The 18,452-nt window shown below is 40.9% G+C and overlaps 1 protein-coding gene across 2 annotated transcripts in view; it reads left to right on the top strand.

Moving 5' to 3' along the window:
* Nucleotides 1-6,411: 6,411 nt before the first annotated feature.
* The window catches only part of RGS12 (regulator of G protein signaling 12), a 226,334-nt gene continuing 214,293 nt past the window's right edge, over nt 6,412-18,452 (top strand). For both annotated transcript variants that reach the window (XM_031943011.1, XM_031943010.1), the window contains exon 1: nt 6,412-6,478. The gene's annotated coding sequence lies outside the window, so the exon portion shown is untranslated. The remainder of the gene's footprint in view (nt 6,479-18,452) is intronic.

The raw sequence follows: 18,452 nt of genomic DNA, 5'->3' as shown, positions 1-18,452 counted from the left end.
GCAGAGTAGTAGATATCTAATGCTTTGGAGACACGATTTGGGAGGTAAACGATGGGCCATTATCACCCGGTGGGGATCAAGAAAGATTGGGAAAAATATCTTGGAGGACCTGGACTACTACTTCTCCTCTTTCTGAAAAGCATGAGAAGATCCCAATCCACTTAGTAAAAGTGTCTGCTAGAAGTAGGAGGGATCAGAAACAGCCAACTGGAGGCATCTAGGTGAAATCTAATTGCCAATCCTGGCCAGAAAAAGAACTGCACCTTTAGGTGGGTTGGGGTGGGGTGGGGGAACTGATTTGAGGAATAGCCTTAACATTGGTTGCACAAGACCAGCAAACATGTCTCGAGTTTTTAGAGAAAAGATGGCTGTCAAAGAGGGTTTTGGCAAAATTGGAGAGGGCTTCGTGGCCAGTGAGTGGTGATGTGGAGAGAGCAGAGAAGTTTCCACTGCAGATGCTGGGGAATACTCTCTTGGGGAAAAAATAAGAATCAGGGAAGAAATCCCTCAGTCAAAGCAATATCAAGTTCCTCCCTGTGTACTTGGGGGAAGCAGCTGTCTTTGGGAAGGAAGCGGGACAGGATTTGAAAAGTGGGGAAGATGGAAGAAAGTCTAAAGGCAGTATTCCAGGCAGCCTGGTCCTGCCTGGTTACCATAGGACACTGCAGAGTTGTCAGTCTGGTGTCCCTTCAATGGTCCCGTTAGGGCCTATTTCAATATGACTAACCTAAACCTTGTACCAAGTGTTCTGCAAGTTAATTTTCTTCTGTTCTGTGGTCATAATTTGTGTGTGTGTGAAGAATGATTCTCACATTTCCTCCCCATACTTGCTATTCTGTCCTAATTAAACTTTTTGCTATTAATTTATAGTCTGTGCCTGGTCATGGGGTATTTGCATATGTATAGGATGCAGGCTTGTCATATTTATCCTCAATATCCAACAATGAACCTGGGCTATGAAGGAATTCTAGAATTATTTTCTAGTTTCTACATATTTCTCTTGTCACCATAATTATAAAAAGCTCCCTAAAGATAAGAACTTTTTCCTTGTTTATATTTTTTTGGGTAATATCTCTGTAAATCAAAATAGTACAACAGTGCAGTAGGTTTAATAGATATCTATTAAGAGTTTGTTGAATTTAATTATGGAGAAATAAGCATTCATTGAATTTAAAGGGATCTAAAGATGCTTTGGTTCAAAAATGTCAGAGATGAGGAAACTGGGGCCCAGACAGTGACCGGATCAAAGTGACATAGCTGATGTTAAACCAACACCTACATACTTTCCACTATACAATGCTGATATAATTTGGAATAGTTGATGCCAGTTCTTACTTCTTTGAGACTTTACCACAGAATCTGATGGTGGGACTCATAATTAATCCCTTATCTCCAAAGAACTTCAGGACACATTTCCAATAGGTCCCCTCTTTGATGATCCTCCTTTGTAGAAATCAACAAAAGAATTTTTAACTAATCTTCCAAAGACTAATTTGCTATTTCCTTTTGTAGCTGATTTTTTTTTTTAAAACAATTTAAGAGTCCTGTGGTACTGAGTTCTCACACAGTAACCATGTTATCCATTTGATAGATCTTTGAGCCAGTATTTTCTCTGTACATTAAAATGGTTTTAATGCTTCTTGGGAGGAATAGTTGTAGCGAATGAGAGGAAAGAGATTAACAGAATATGGAGAGGAAGTTCTAAAATTCCTTTAAGCAGTCATAGATGGGAGGGGGCTTATCACAGCTTGAGTCATATCTGTGGGTTTAGTCATACTTAAAAATTTCACATCCTTTCAGCCTCCATGTGTATGGATATGTTTAAATATTTTGTAATGGCCAAGCCTAATATGATGGGGAGGCCCAAATTTTCCTTGAGTATGTTTTATGTGTTTTCATTCAGGTTATACCAACTGTTCTGCTGGGATCCTAAAATTAGAAACTTGTTTGTTTTTCCTTCTCTAAGCATGGCCTGATTTCTGAAAGGACATCTACCTGGGTGGGTATTAATAGGAGTCAAGACCTGGTGAAGAGAATGTAAAATAGTAGTACTTTAATAACCTAACTCCAAGAATCTGATTTAATAAATAATGCCATTCTCAGTAGAGCCTTTCTCTGCCTATTCCATGTTTTCCTTTATTATTGTACTATGTATTTTTGTATTAATGTTCCATATCAATGTTCCTGGAATATAGGTGGTGTATGATGTTGGTTTTAATTGTTGATTTTTCAGACTAGTGATAAAATTAAAAAAAAAAGAATCCCAATTGGTACACACTTAGAAAACCTCATATTAACATAACATTATCTATGCTGTGCTATATATTTTATTTAATATTTTCCAGTTATATTTTAAACTAGTTCAGGCTGCGCTGGGGAACTTTGCTGGCAGTTTATCACCTGCTGAAAATGTTTATACCTCTGCTTCAAACATACATGCTTGTCTGGCTGTTTTTTTCTCTCTTTGATGTAGGAGAGGGAAGAGAAGGAAAAAGGCAGATCTAGAAATCCAGATTAATGTTATTAGGAAAACCATTAATGTTGGAGAAATTGCTATTTCCAGGCAATTAGTACAAAGACATTTTCCAGTAGTTCTCATACTTATCTCTGCAGAATTAAATAGTTCTACAGTCTCTATATGGGGGAAGAAAACTGCATTCTCTTTATTCCTCAAGCTTTGGAAGGAAGCTTGGAATTCTCCTAGATCTTTGGTCCCATTAGTCCCATTGAGAGCCTATTTGCCATTTCCTATTGCCAATACACCACCTATATTCCAGGAACATTGATATGGAACGTTAATACAAAAATACATAGTACAATAATAAAGGAAAACATGGAATAGGCAGAGAAAGGCTCTACTGAGAATGGCATTATTTATTAAATGAGATTCTTGGAGTTAGGTTATTAAAGTACTACTATTTTACATTCTCTTCACCAGGTTTTGACTCCTATTAACACCCACCCAGTAGATGTCCTTTCAGAAATTGGCAATATCTTTAAGAGAAATGTAATGGAAGTAACACACTGAGAAAAGGAAAAGGGAAATGTAATGGAAGTAACACAATGAGAAAAGGAAATGCTAACGGGAATAATATAAGGATTATAAAGAGAAATGATAAGAAGAGAAGAGGATAGGAGATTAAGGACACATATTAATTTTTTTTCCCAGAAACTTTTTAACGGTGTTTTAAAAAAACTTTCTATTTCAATACTCAGTATAGTACCTTGAACATAAGAGTCATTAAAATGGCTCCAAAGTGAATTATGTAAATAAGCTTCTGAAAATAGGAAATGGATAAGAGAACAACTATCAACATAGATCACCACTATTTCTTGTGAGAATTTACCTGATATAAATTATCATTCCAAGTAAGCCACAAGACCTTAGAAACTGCCTTGGCTAGCAAACACTGGTCCTCCTTGCCAAGCAGATACTATGGCAGCCAAGGGAAACATTGATTTAGAATATAAACTCATGTGGAAAAACTTAAGGGCTTCTATTAGCCTTATACACAATTTTGCTTACCAGTGTTCTAAAAATTGACTCCTAGAATTCTGTAAAATATTGAGGATGTGGTCTGAGCAGGGCTGAGTATAATAGGACCATCACCTCATTTCTGAAGGACATATACTTTCACTGAAGTCCCTTTTTTAGTTAGTGACTGAAGTCAAAGCAGCCAATTAAATTTTCAAAGTCCCAAATAAAATCTTATAGATTGTGAAACTTTCCCTATACCATTACAATAAGTTCTAGAATTTTGCCAGGCACTAAAATCAAGCTCATTGGCATACTGTTTACAGACTGTATCTTCTCTTCTTAAAAAAAAACTAAGATAACACTTTCCCTTTTCTAATCCTTTATTGAGCTCTGGGACTGGAGTAAGGAAGACCTGAGTGCAAAAATCCAGCCTCAGCCACTAGGTATATGATCCTGGGCAAGTCACTTAACCCTGTTTCCTCACCTGTAAAATAAGCTGGAGAAGGAAATGGCAACCTGTTCCACTATCTTTGCCAAGAAAATCATATATGGGTCAAGGAGAGTCAGACCTGACTGCATTACTTAATCATTACCTTTCCTGTTCTTCATTGCGATTTGTCCACAATCTGATAGTAGCTCACCAATTACATCAGCCAATTCTTCATGCTAGGAAGTGAAGTTCATCTTGGCCTGATAAACTCAATGACAGCTTTTACAATTCCATTATCAACACCTGGATATAAACTCTCTAATATTCATATTTGTTTGTTCTTTTTAGTACAATGATCATTCTTCTTGGCAAAGATGAAACACAATGAGAATTAAGCAGTTCTGTCTTTTTTCATCAATTATCATTTCCCTATTTCATACTAAGTGGAAGACTTTACATCTATTGCCAGCTGGGCCTCTCAACAACGCTCTAAAATATCAGTGCTCTTTCTATGTCTGCTCTCTACTTCTTTGGTTTAAAATAAGATGCAATTTTCTAAAATTTTTGATCCAATTAAAATGTATCATCTCCCTTCTCCCTAAGATATTCTATAACTAGCTCACCCATACAGGAGTGTATTTAATGATGAAATTACCCTTTCAAAATAGATTTTTCAGACACCTACCCCAAGAACTTTCAGTAGTTTTTATTTTTAAGAAATATTTTAAATTATCCATTATGCTAGAATCCTTTCCTTCCACTTAGCATGTAACAGGCAAAGCTGTAACACAAGAATATTATTAGAACCCTGATATTTTCTCATTTACATAAAAAAGATTGTATTAAGCTAGACACAAATATAGATATAATCTCATGAACTGAAGAGTAAATCAAATAGACAAGTATACCTACTGATAACATTTGAGATTTTCAAAATATATATGCTAAAATTATGTTTTATATTTCTTCCAGAAATCATAACATGAAATAAATTACAATGATCTCACATTTACCAATGATGTTTATATCTAAGAAAAATCTTTTCTAGTATTGAGGATATAAAATGATAGTCAACCTATAAGGTGGCCAGCGTAGCATGCACGTGCTATAAGAAACTGAAGACAATCTCTTAGAGACCCTCTTCTTTAATCTCTCATCTGGCTGTCAATTCTAAAGGTCACTTCCAATTCTAAAATTGTGTCATTTCCTGCACCCTGTCTTATTATTTCAATCATTTCTTAAACTCTTTCCTATCCATTCTTCGACTTAGTCTACACAGGCTCTTGTGACTGTAAAGGTGAAGAGATGGGGAGATGGAGCAACGGGGGGAATGAGCAGCCAGGATGATGTTCCCAGAGCGAAGGGAAGGTAATAAGCTTGGATTTTAAAAATCCAAATTGGTTTAAGTTGGGAAGTGGCGAACACGAGTCTCTCTAGACAACCCTGCCAGAAAGAGAGTGCTTTCTTTCTCCTGAGGAACTTCTCTCTCTCTCTTTATTTTCTCCGCGTTTCCATTCCAGGCGTCGGTTGCAACCTTTCCCTAAATGAAATTCACCTCTGGCCCACGAGGATGGCTCCCCGCGAATTTGTCCTACGGTTATTTTGAACTATGCCAGACCCATCCCAGCGAGTCACAAGGATCAGGGAGATTCAAATCCGGCTGCACGCTGTCCACTCCATACACGAGGCCCTTTCTTCCAAGGCCCTTATTTGACACAGACGGAAACCGGGGCTCGTCCTAGTCGTTTTCAGATTTAAACATCAATTATCGGATTCAAGACCGCCCTGCCTCCTCCCTGACGCTTAGTCCCCATCGACGGAGCGTTTGTTTCGGTCCCAGTAACGTTATCAGGCAAGGCGGCGACACACGAGCGCCGGCCCTCGCGGCGCTTAGAGTCCGCCCGGATCTGGGAGCTCTGGGGGGGGTGGATGGAACTGGATGTCGGGAGTCCTCAGTCTGAGGCCCGAAAGATGCCCGGGCAAACCGAGCCTCCGTTTCCTTATCTGTAAAATGGGGATAACAAGGCCCCTCCCTCCCCGGCTGCTGGGGAGGGAGGGTTATCGGGCCTCGGGGGCGGCGGGCACGCCAGCTCCGGTGATTGTGTACACAGTAACTGTCCCGAGCGCGCGCGGCCCGGGTCGGGACACCGAGGGACGCTGTGGGTGACGCGCGGCCGGGTCGGCCTTCCCGGACCAAAGAAAGAAAGCGAAGCTTGGTCAGGTGCGGACATCACTGTCGGGGCCCGGGCCCGGGGCTCCCACCAGAGCCGGAACCGGAATCCTCACCCGCTCCTTGTTACCTCAGCTTTCCGAGCTGTCCCCGGCGAGCCGGGCCTGGCGCTCGCCCGTGCGCCACAGGAAGTCCCGCCTCCCGCCCGGGAGCCCCAGGCTCCGCGCGCGCGGCCGCGGGCGCGCGCGAGCAGGGAGGCGGGGCGCGAGATGTGAGGACGGTCCACAGCGCGGGCCCCGCCTCTCCCCCCCGGGCGGGAGGGGGAGGTGCTGGGGGCGGGGCGGCGGCGGCGCGCGCGCGGCCGCGGGAACTGAGCGGCCCGGGGAAAGCGGAGCCGGGGGTAGGTGTGGCGGCGGCGGCTGCAGCCGAGCCCGGGCGGGAAGAGTGGCGGGTCCCGGGGGGGCCCTCTGGGGGCGGCGGCGGAGCCGGGGGCCGCCCGGCCCGGCCCGAGCAGGGGGGCGCTCAGGCTTCGGGGGGCCGGGGCCGGCCCTTGTTCTCACTTTCTTTCTCTCCCGTCCGGCACCCTCCGGATCCGCTTGCGCCCCCTCCCCTCCTCGGCGCCGGCCCGCACGGGCGGGGCGCTTACCCTCCCCCAGAGGGCTCTCCCTCTCCCGCGTTATCCCGTCACCCCCTCTTTGGTCCCCGTCGTTCTGCGGACGCCACCTTTCTGGCGCGTCGCCCCCTCCTCACTCCTGCTATCCTCCAGTCACCCTCTCTTCGGTGCCTTTCACTGTTACCCCGAGACTCCCCTTCTTCGGCTTTGTTACTCCTGTTGTCGCTGAGCGGCGGCTCCCTCTTTTTGGTCCTCGAGTCACCTCCTTGCTCCCTTTCACTATTACCTGCGAGTCACCCCCTTCCATCATCATCGCTCCGGTTACCTCCGGTACCCCCTCGGTCCCCCCACTGTTGTTCTTGGTGTCCCCCTCCCCTTTCGGTCCTTTCTTTCTTGGGTCCCTTACCTTTCCTTGGTGCCCCCCTCCCCTTTCGGTCCTTTTCTTTTGCCGGGTCCTTACACTATTACCTTAGTGTCCCCCCTTCGGTCCCTTTCTTTACTTGGGTCCCTTACACTTTACCTTGTCCCCCTTCGGTCCTTTCTTTTCGGGTCCCTTACACTTTCCTTAGGTGTCCCCTCCCCCTTTCGGTCCCTTTCTTTACTTGGGTCCCTTACACTATTACCTTAGTGCCCCCCTTTCGGTCCTTTTCTTTACTTGGGTCCCTTACACTAACCTTGGTGCCCCCCCTCGGTCCCTTTCTTTACTTGGGTCCCTTACACTATTACCTTAGTGTCCCCCCCCTTCGGTCCCTTTCTTTACTTGGGTCCCTTACACTATTACCTTAGTGCCCCCCCCTTTCGGTCCCTTTCTTTACTTGGGTCCCTTACACTGTTCCCTTAGTGTCCCCCCTCCCCCTTTCGGTCCCTTTCTTTACTTGGGTCCCTTACACTATTACCTTAGTGCCCCCCCCTTCGGTCCCTTTCTTTACTTGGGTCCCTTACACTGTTCTTAATTGCCCCCCCGGTCCCTTTCTTTCTTGGGTCCCTTCACTATTACCTTAGTGCCCCCCCTTGGTCCTTTCTTTCTTGGGTCCTTACACTATTACCTTAATGTCCCCCCTCCCCTTCGGTCCCTTTCTTTCCGGGTCCCTTACACGTTCCTTAGTGTCCCCCTCCCCCTTTCGGTCCCTTTCTTTACTTGGGTCCCTTACACTGTTCCCTTAGTGTCCCCCCTCCCCCTTTCGGTCCCTTTCTTTACTTGGGTCCCTTACACTGTTACCTTAGTGTCCCCCCTCCCCCTTTCGGTCCCTTTCTTTACTTGGGTCCCTTACACTATTACCTTAGTGTCCCCCCTCCCCCTTTCGGTCCCTTTCTTTACTTGGGTCCCTTACACTGTTACCTTAGTGTCCCCCCTCCCCCTTTCGGTCCCTTTCTTTACTTGGGTCCCTTACTGTACCTTGGTGCCCCCCTTGGTCCCTTTCTTTACTTGGGTCCTTCACTTTACCTTAGTGCCCCCCCCTTCGGTCCCTTTCTTTACTTGGGTCCCTTACACTATTACCTTAGTGCCCCCCCCCTTCGGTCCCTTTCTTTACTTGGGTCCCTTACACTATTACCTTAGTGTCCCCCCCCTTCGGTCCCTTTCTTTACTTGGGTCCCTTACACTATTACCTTAGTGTCCCCTCCCCTTCGGTCCTTTTCTTCTTGGGTCCCTTACACTATTGTAGTGCCCCCTTCGGTCCCTTTCTTTACTTGGGTCCCTTACACTATTACCTTAGTGCCCCCCCCTTCGGTCCCTTTCTTTACTTGGGTCCTTCACTTACTTAGTGTCCCCCCCTTGGTCCCTTTCTTTACTTGGGTCCCTTACACTGTCCTTGGTGCCCCCCCTTTTCGTTCCTTTCTTTCTTGGGTCCCTTACTTCCTTGTGTCCCCCCTTCAGTCCCTTTCTTTACTTGGGTCCTTACACTGTTCCTTAGTGTCCCCCCCCCCCCTTTCGGTCCTTTTCTTTACTTGGGTCCCTTACACTATTACCTTAGTGCCCCCCCTTTCGGTCCCTTTCTTTACTTGGGTCCCTTACACTATTACCTTAGTGCCCCCCTTCGGTCCCTTTCACTTTTATGACCCTCAATCCGTAACCCTCAGGTTATCCCCGTGGTTCCTATCACTCTTATTGCCCCGAAGGCTCCACCTCCGCGGCCCCCTCGTTGCCCCTTTCCCCCCGCGGTCCCCAAGCCCGCCCCTCTCCCCACATTCTTGCCCGCTGAGCTGCCTGCTCTCCCCCGTGCTTTTCTTCCTTATCCCCTTCTGCTCCCCGCACCCCCAGCTCCTCCCTCCCCGGCCCCTGCACACCCCCGGGGCTTTGCTCAGTGCTCCCCACTGCCCGCTTTCTCCAGCCCGTTAGCGGTCACTTGTGAAGAGAGAATACACTCGATCCCCCCCTGCCCCCTTGAGGCTGCTATGGGGTGGGTGCACAAAACCCTCTTCTCTAATTTCCTTTTCTCATTTCCTGCTGGGGGATTGGGGGGGGCGGGTTACAAAGGGAGAGTCACCGCTCTTCTTTCCCCTCTTCTTTTTCCTATCCTCCTTCTCCCATGGTCTCTTCCCCCCGGGATAAATGAAGGGAGCATCTTATGGCCGTTGGAATTGTCATTTTATTTTTCTTTTGTTCCCAAACCAGGAACCAAATTCCTAGGGCACAATCCAACATCTTGCGCTGTTTTCTTGACAGAGCTCTGCTGCCTTTTGGTGGGGGCTTCTGGAGAGTTGGTCTCCAAGGTGACTGACAGCTGAGAGGGCCGGTTTTGGTTTTATCCCTTGAGTAGGGACTATTCAAGGTAGTAAATAAAGCCTCAAGGATCTAAGACATATGTGTGTATATGTATATAATTTTTTCCCCCCTTGAGTCTCAGGGTGACGAGGAATGAGTGAGGTAGAGTGGCTGGATTGTAGGGGATAATTTAAGTCCAATTTCTAGTCTAACCTCTTTTCCGAGTTATAAAATTTTTGAATTGGATCAAGAAGATTAAGAATTATAAGAAATCTTGGAGATTAAGTAAATAACCCAGCTGAGATTTAGCATAGGTCATCACTGTACCACTAAATTTGTAAGTCAGTTAATTCAAAATCCTTATGCTGTCCAAATCTGAGCAATCGACAGATTCGGAAACCGAAGTTTAGAGATGCTAAATGACTTCCTGGCCAGTTTAGTTAGTGGAAGAACCCTAGAATCCAGCTTCCTTACTCCTCAGCGCTCCATCCATTACACCATATTGCTGCTTCTACATGTTCTACAATTATAAACTTTGGCTGCAATTTTGATATCTGATTTGCAGTACTGAAGTTGGGGAGAGAAATGAGCACGGTGACAAACTAGTGCTGGAGATGGGAGGGGTAGGGAAGGGCAGGAATGGGCCCCTCTGACCTGTATTGGGGAGGGCTATGACAGGCTAGACTCTGGAAGGAGGGCTGACTTAGAAAAAGTAGAAAATCATGGGATCATTGATTTAAAATTGGAAGGAATCTTAAAAGATTATCTAACCAACCAACTCCCTCACTTCACAGATGAGAAAACAACTGAGCAGTTTTTGTTGAGTTGAAAGTCCCTGGACGGGGGCTAATAACCAGGCTGAACTTGGAAGATTTCTTTGAGTGGACTTTGGGGCAGGAATCTGGAGAAAGAAGGAAAGTCCTTGAAGAGGACTCTGAAGTTGAGACAGAGGACTCTAGAAAGATCTGGATTTTGTTAAAGGTGTAACTAGAAAGAAAGGTCTGAGATTGAGAGAGGTGCTCTGTAGCTGGATTTCAGGATGGACCACTTTAGGAATGGATGAACAGAAAGGAAGGAATGTAAAATTTAGCTTTGCATCTTCTGGGTTTTCCTTCACAATTTCAAACACTATCATCAGTTTGTATGAGGATGACTTCAGTGAGTTGTGGTTAATTCCTAGCAGCATCTAGGTGTCTACAGGATGTATAGTGTGGCTGAATTTTAAAACAAGTTTTACAGTCAGACTCCCTGAGTTTTTAGTTTGGAAAATATAGCTAGATATTGCTATAATTAGCAGGCATTTTGTTGGTTTTCAGATTGGAATTTAATAAGTTTGCTTCACTGTTTTCAGGGAAAAGTCAATCCCAGAGGTTAGGGAGTTTAGGTTTCACTAATAGCCTTTTTTCGTAGGTGACATGAAAGGCATTCTCTTTGATGACCCTCGTGGTTATTAGTATACTGGTCATATCATGATTTATTCTTTTTATTTTCCTTTGATGGGCTTTTTTTTTTTTTTTGGCAAGGGGTTGTCAAATTTTCTGATTTCAGGACTCCTTTATATTCCTAAAAACTGTTGAGGAGCATTCCTTCCCCACAAAAGAGAGATTTTTTTTTTTTTATAGAGGTTGTATTCACTAGTATTTATCACATTAGAAACTAAAACATCTTAGTATTATGACTTTTGTGTTAATCAGTATTAATAGATTTGACTTTTCAGATGCTGAAAGGATCTCAGGGACTCGGAAAGGTCCCAGAGCAGACACTTTGAGAATTGCTTATCAGATTGCCTATATATAGCTTGACAAAGATTTTTCCTTAAATATAGAGCCAGTTAAATGTAGTAAAAATTAAAAGGCAGAATGAAGAAAAGAATAGCATATAATTTATGACTTTATTAAATTACTCACATAAATGGCATCTGCTAACTAGAAACATAGCTAAGAAATGTTTAGTTTTTACATTCACATTTGGAATTTGTGAAATTTCTGTCAGCATTCATTTTGCTCTAACACTAAAGTTCTTGACTTTGCTGAAGAAATAATTGGAATAATTCTTCTAGTTTCTGAACAGTGACTCTTCTGCATTAATGAATAGGTGCCTCAACCAGTTTTACCACCATCATTGTGGATTGCATCTGTGGTTCTCAGATTACAACTAAAGGGCTATTGATGTGTCTAAAAGTACACTGCTGTTTGTCAACAACCGTGCCCTTGATTAGAAGCTGAGGTCTGTTCTGGAGAATGTGGTTCATCAAAGAAAATTATTCTGTAGGGCGATGTTGGAAGAAACTATTATCTTAAGATTTTGAGGACTCAGCAAAATTCAAATTGGTTGGAAGAGTGTGGATGCAATCTCCTTTTATAATTTTTTTTTTCATGTTTTAAAGTTTTATCTATGAAGAAAAGAAAAAAATTGTTTTACTGATGGTTAACAGAAAATAGTCCTATACAAAATAGCAGTCAAGAGTGCTCTTTGTCCTAACATCTTGCTATCTTTATGATAATAAAATATTGGATAGTTATTCTAAGCCTCAGATTGAGTATCTGTATGCCTCAAAAAACTTGTTTTTTTTTTTTTTTTAATTGGCCAAATCAGCAAGCAGTATGCCAAAAAAATAACATGTTACTGGGCTGACCCATGATTTGTGATACTACTCAAGTGACCTTGGACAAAGTCTTCTCCTATAAAATGGAGAAGTTAGATGAAATATTTTGTATCATCTCTTGCTGCTCTATGATTGCGATCCTCTGCTTTTCCCACAGTTCTTTATTGTGTTTATATGGTAGAACACTTTAGCTTTCAGTCCAATAACTGCATATTTATAAGGAAGCATCACAGGATACCATATTGATAGAGCACTAGAATCTTTTACAGTAATTATCAGATCAGTTGTAGAAGATGAAATAAAAATAGCAGACATTGAAGTTAGCTCTTTTTTGAAATGAACACATACATTTTTTGAAATAGATATATGTAGGATTATGTGTATTTGTATGAGTGAAAATCTCTATGGACCTCAGTTTCTATAAAATGGATATCATATTGTATTGTCTCCTCTCTAAGGTTCTTGTGATAATGCCTTTTAGGTGGAGTAGTAAAGGCACTGAACTTTTCATCACAGCATTTGAACTTGATTTTTGATTCTTAACTTAATAGATGTATGATATTTGACAAGTTATACTTCTGTGCCTTAGTTTCCTTATTTATAAAATGGGGATAATAGCTATACCACTTCATAGTGCTAATGTGAGACTCAAATGAAATAGCAATTGCAAAACACTTTGTAACCTATGAAATGGTATATTAATAGATATATTATGAAATGCTATATTAATATCAGCTGTTAGTAAAAACTTTAAAACATAGAAACAAGCTGTAATCATGAGGAATAACTAAAGTAATGTGATGGATTCTATAAGCTTCAGGAATTAGTTTCCTTACTTTATAGTCACATCTTGTTCATAAATAATGTCCAGAAATAGAAATTTGTACCAAACAGTTATTTCCTCTTGTTCTGTAACATTTTAAGTTTTCAATACTTTTCTTAACTGTGTGAGATGGATCATATAATTATGATTAATTCCATTTTACAAATGAGAAAAACTTAGATTCATAGGTAAGTGACTAGGGAGTGTCAAACTTGTCTTGTCTTTTGATACCAACTTTAAGATTCTAGTCGTCAGTAGGAAGAAGGAGGAATTGATGTAAGTTTATTTATGTTTCAAAAAATAGGTATTTCTTTATGAAGACCTTAAAAATGGAATAGCACTGTTGTTGGCATTTTAAAAAAAATAAAAAATAAAGTGGACATCAGAGGATCAGAAGATCATAGGATTTAAGGTTGGAGAGCTAATCTAGCCCCCTCATTTTAGAGTTGGATGCATGAAAGATGACAAATATACATATTTCTGCTTATTAGCATCTCTAGATCCTTGAAAGTATGTGGTATCTAATACACTAACTACTGTATATGGGAGAGAATTTGGTTCCTTCTTGAGTTTCTATACTATTTAGGAATACTAAACAAAGTACATCTAAATCCCTGGGTGTCCAGTGGGATATTATAGAGAATTGAATAACAGGGTTGGCTATGTTTGCATCAGTGTTTTGAAGGAATCTTGATTTCATTAATGTGGCTCTTTTTTTGACTACTGTAGTTTTACAGCCTATTCTTCATCCTGCGCCATTCCAGGTGATTCTTATTTGTGTCCTTCCAAATCCTTCATAGAGGCTCTGTCTAATCCCTGGGTACCAGAGGATGATAATAGTAGAACATATGGTCTGTGCATGTATTATTCCTCACTCTACATGACTGGCTTATTTCTTTTTCTGGTCACATGTGGGTCTGGTATCTTTTTTGCCACTTTTTAGGCACAAGTAATCATTGGTAATATGTCCAATGTGCATCGTCTTCTGGAGACAGCTGGGTGCGATGAGTATACCTGTGTGATCTTAGGGTGGCAATAGCGTCTACCTTCTGAAGTTGTTGTGAGACTCATCCAAGATAACATTTGTAAAAGTGCTTTAACACTGTGCCTGGCACATAGTAGGTATTTTTTATAAATGGTTGATCTCTCCTCCTCTCTCCCTGTGGAACATTTGTAATTGTGATTCTAACAACATCATGATGTTACTCATATAACATCACTAGAAGAATATTTGGGTTTAAAAGACTGAATTCGTGACTGTGACAAGCTTGGGATCATTAAGAGTTTTTCGTTTGGGGAGTAATTGCACAAATGTGATCCAGCTACTTTCCATCTTTTAAATTCTGGGTCTACATCATTATCCATATTCAGTGCCTGTTCAAGATATGTAAGTTATTAAAACTGCATATTGTTTGTTTATGCAAACAATGAAAAGATCAGTTATTTTTCATTGTTTAAATATTAGAGCACCTTGTGTTTGAGGCGTAGACAGGGACACAGACCCTTGGTGATGAAACAATAGCCACTGTAGTTATCCCCTTTTTTCTCTTCAGGATTATTCCCTTTCTAGATTCTGTGAGTCTTGTATTTTATTGTATGTACCCTAGGATTTTAGTTGCTTGGGGCTTATACAATTAGAGAGATATTGGACCGTTGATAATAACCTATATAATTGCCATCCTATTCTTGTCCTGTTCTTACCTGATGGCTGCTTCTAAAGAAGCCTGTTGCAGACTGAGAACTGGAATGTTTGCAGCCCTTTGATTTAAGGTTAGATGATGACTTTGTAAGAGGATCACAAAAGATTAGATTTATGAAGATGAGGAGAGATTATTATCTTAGGTTTATGGACTTATTGAAAGCTGGAAGGACTTTAAAAGTCTTCAAGTACAACTCTTCTTTTTTTGCAGATGAAGAAATTAAGACTCAGAGAGGGGAAATCACTTCTCCAAGGTCAGACAGGTGGTAGTAGGAGAGCCAGAATTAGAACTGTCTTCTAAGTCCTTACTGAATCCACATCTAGTGCTCTTGTGGCTGTTATTTCTAGAACCTGTCACACTATCCATTAACTTCTTGTCATTCTCCCTGCCTCTCTTTAGTTCTTCTCAACTTTCTAAAAAGCTACATTCAACTTTCCAGATATATTGATAGCATATTTACAGAAAAATCTCCTAGCTGCCTAAATATATCTCTCATTAATCAGCCAAGTATTTGTGGAATGCCTGCCATGTACTCTAATAGACCCAATGGGAGACACTGGGCCTGTTCTCTAGAAATTTAATACCTAATTGTGGAGATGAGAGTAACATACATGAAACATATCAAAAAGTACAAAACAAGCATGTAAATTAGTGCTAGAGTGTCATCTGGTTTGTAATTTTCATGGGAGTTAAGAGAAAGGGACTTGCAGTGAAGATTGAAAGAGGAGATATTTTATGGAAGAGGAAATAGTTGAAGTGGACTTGGATGGTGTTGTGTGATTGGATGGTAATGGTGGAAGTGGAGGAGGTTTAGCCTGGCCATTCCAGGCTAAAACAGTATAAATAGAGACAGAGATAGGAATGGGTAGTGGAATAAGAGAATTACTGACTTGGCCAGAGGTTGTGTATAGGAGAGTAGAGGAAAAGGGGAAGGACAGGAAGGGGTCGGGCAGTAGGGGCTCCTGAAAGTTACAGAGAAGGGTTGAGCTTTGTTTGGGTAGAAACAGAGCCATTAAGGTTTTAGAGCAGGGTTATAGCATTTAAGGAAGATTATTCCAATAACCATTGTAGGGAGGATAGGGAGAGACTGGAATTAGGAACTCAGACCAGAGATTGTTACAGTGATCTAGAGGGGAGGGACGGTGGTCTAGGGGGAATGGAGGGGAAGGATCATTTGGAAAGAAAAGGAGGAAAGAACACGAGAGATTTTGGGGGGAAAGACAGATGAATCTGAGATGACAAATTTTCAGTCTAGGTTATTGTTACTCTTCATATTAAAATTTTATGTCAGTCAGCTGATGCCTGTATTAATTCACTATTTGCTGAATTCACTTCTTTTACCTATTTTCTTTCATTTAATAAAATGTAATTTTTCATGACTAATTATTCTCCTCATTTTGTGGCTTTCACATACACAAATGCCTATAACTTGTCCTACTTCTCTTTTGCCGGGTTCTTTCCTTCTATTTTTAAAATCCTTTGTAAAACTCCACCAGGGAGTCTTCATACCCACAGTGGATAGTTTAAAGGATGCAGTCTCCTTAATATGTGCGTTGCATACCAAACAGAGATGTTGAAGGAGAAGAAACCATAGAACATAATAACATAAATAAATCAATCATAAGTGACTAATATATTGTGTGGTTTTTGTTATATGCAGTCTACTATCAATACTGTGTGTATGTATATATACATATATGTACATATCATACATGTTTAAGTATATATCATGTGTTATGTATATACATATGTATATATAGTGCAATTTGTGCCCTATCACTTTAGAATGTAAAGTCATAGAAGATGGAGGTCAATTGTTTTGTGCAATGCTTAAGCTATTGTATATATTAAATAAATTTTAAATAACAAGCCATAAACTTTGTCCTTGCCTAATTTTCCAGCTACAGGTCCTTTTGAAAATCAAAGGGACTGTATATCTATATAAATCTTGGACTGTGAATTCTTTTATACAAAAAGAGATTACAATTACTCTAAAGTGTAATGCATTAAAAATTTTTATCAGTAAACCTGATCTGTTTCTTCAAATAAACATACTAGATTTACATATGTCAGATTCAGCACTTCCTTTCCGTAGTTAAAAAAAAAAAAAGCTGCCTCTGAGATCCTACTTGATATGAGTTCTTAATCTTACAAAGATGGGCTGCAGGTGTCAGTCATAAATATTAATGCAGGCATGCAGTTACTTGCTCATTTGAAATACAGAGGCTCTGGGGGTGACAGTGAAGCTTCTTTCTTCCCGACTTAGTGCATTATTAGGCTATCCACGGTGTCTGGTAGAGAGAGACTTCTCATGTCTGTCTGGAACTTCATCCTCTTGGACTTCTGCCTTACATCAGCAATGGAAAGGGGGAGGCAGAGGTAAGCTAAGAGAGTGCTCTCAGAGCGCTTCCAAGTACTTAAGTACTACACTGTAAGGCAAATAAGATTTATGTAGTGTTCTAAGTTCTTTCCCCACAACTACCAATTCATAAGTTTAATAAGTGCTTATTGAACCACTCTGTGAGGTGGGGAATAGGGGGTCTTATTTCCATTTTGTAGTTGAGGAAACAGGCTCAGCCCATTTGCCCCTTGGGGTGACTCAACTAGCTTTTGTGGAAGCCAATATATGACTGTAGGTATCTTGACTCACTCCAGTGCTTTTCTGTGACAGCATACTGAGTGGCCATATATTAAATGCTTAAGATTTAACACTAACAAGGAGTTGTCTCTTTTGTGAGGGACTTTCCCAACTTTTCTCGTGAATACTAGACTAGCAAATAACTATTTCCCCAAGTTTCATGATTTTAGATTACTTGTTTAGATCAACAGATAGAGGTTCTCTACAGGTATGTTCTCCATAATGTGTTCAAACAAATGTCTCTAGAAGTTGTCATGATTTGAGATTTGTCATCTCTGATTTTTCCATTCTGTTCATTCATGTTTTCTTAGTCCACTTTCTAATTTTTTTTTGTTATCCAGTGATCATCTTTACTGCCTTTTTTTTGAGAGAGCATTTTTCTTTTCAACATTTATTTTTTTTAAGATTTTGATTTCTAATTTTTTCTTCCTCTTTTCCTCCCCTCCCTGTTCTTCAAGAAAACAGCAACAGTTTGATATAGGTTGTACATGTACAATTAAGAGAGGGCATTTTTCTAAATAGTTAATCACCATGGCATTGTCAAAACAGTGACTTCTTCCTAATTTAGGCTGGTTATGAAGAGGAATAAAAGTAAAAATGCTTTTGTGGAATAAAATCTAGGCACTTTAATATATGTGAGAATATTGTGGGGCATATTGATTTCGGTAGGTCTGAAATAACATCTCAAGAACTCATTTGTCTTAAATTCATAATGATATAGTTCTAAACTATCAAGTTTTGAGTTTCAGACTGTTCTGTTCATTCTTTTACCAGTTGATAAATAAATGATTAAAGTCCTTGAAGGCCTAAGGCACTTTTGTTTAACAGGGTAAAAGAAGTAGTAGCAGAAGATAACTCAGTAGTGGGTAGCAATTACAGATTTCTAGATAGATGACTTAACATTACAGATGACTTCCTAATTTTCAAAGCTATCCATAAGAGGAATAGATTGCTTCGGACTGTAGTAGTTTGCTCTTCACTGAAAGTTATTAAGTAGAGACTGAGTGATTTTCTTTGAGAATACCATACAAGGGATTCTCACCACAGTCTCAACGTGATCTCTGAGGTAGTTTCCAATTCTGAGATGCTATAACAGCTTTTTACTAGAGGTATGCTCCTGAACTAACCTTCACAAGCCACTTTGTGTTTTTGTTCTCACTTAAATACATAAAAATGTCAGTTTGCTTGTGGAAGTTATCACATTTTTTTTTTGAGAACATGTTTTTAACAAAATTAAACTTTAGACAAACCAGCTACAAAAAGCTATTTCTTAAAAAACTGCTTTTGTTAT

Source organism: Sarcophilus harrisii, chromosome 6 (genome assembly GCF_902635505.1).
Source record: "Sarcophilus harrisii chromosome 6, mSarHar1.11, whole genome shotgun sequence".
In the NCBI taxonomy this organism is placed as follows: Eukaryota; Metazoa; Chordata; class Mammalia; order Dasyuromorphia; family Dasyuridae; genus Sarcophilus; species Sarcophilus harrisii.
This window is presented reverse-complemented; position numbering and strand designations above follow the sequence as displayed.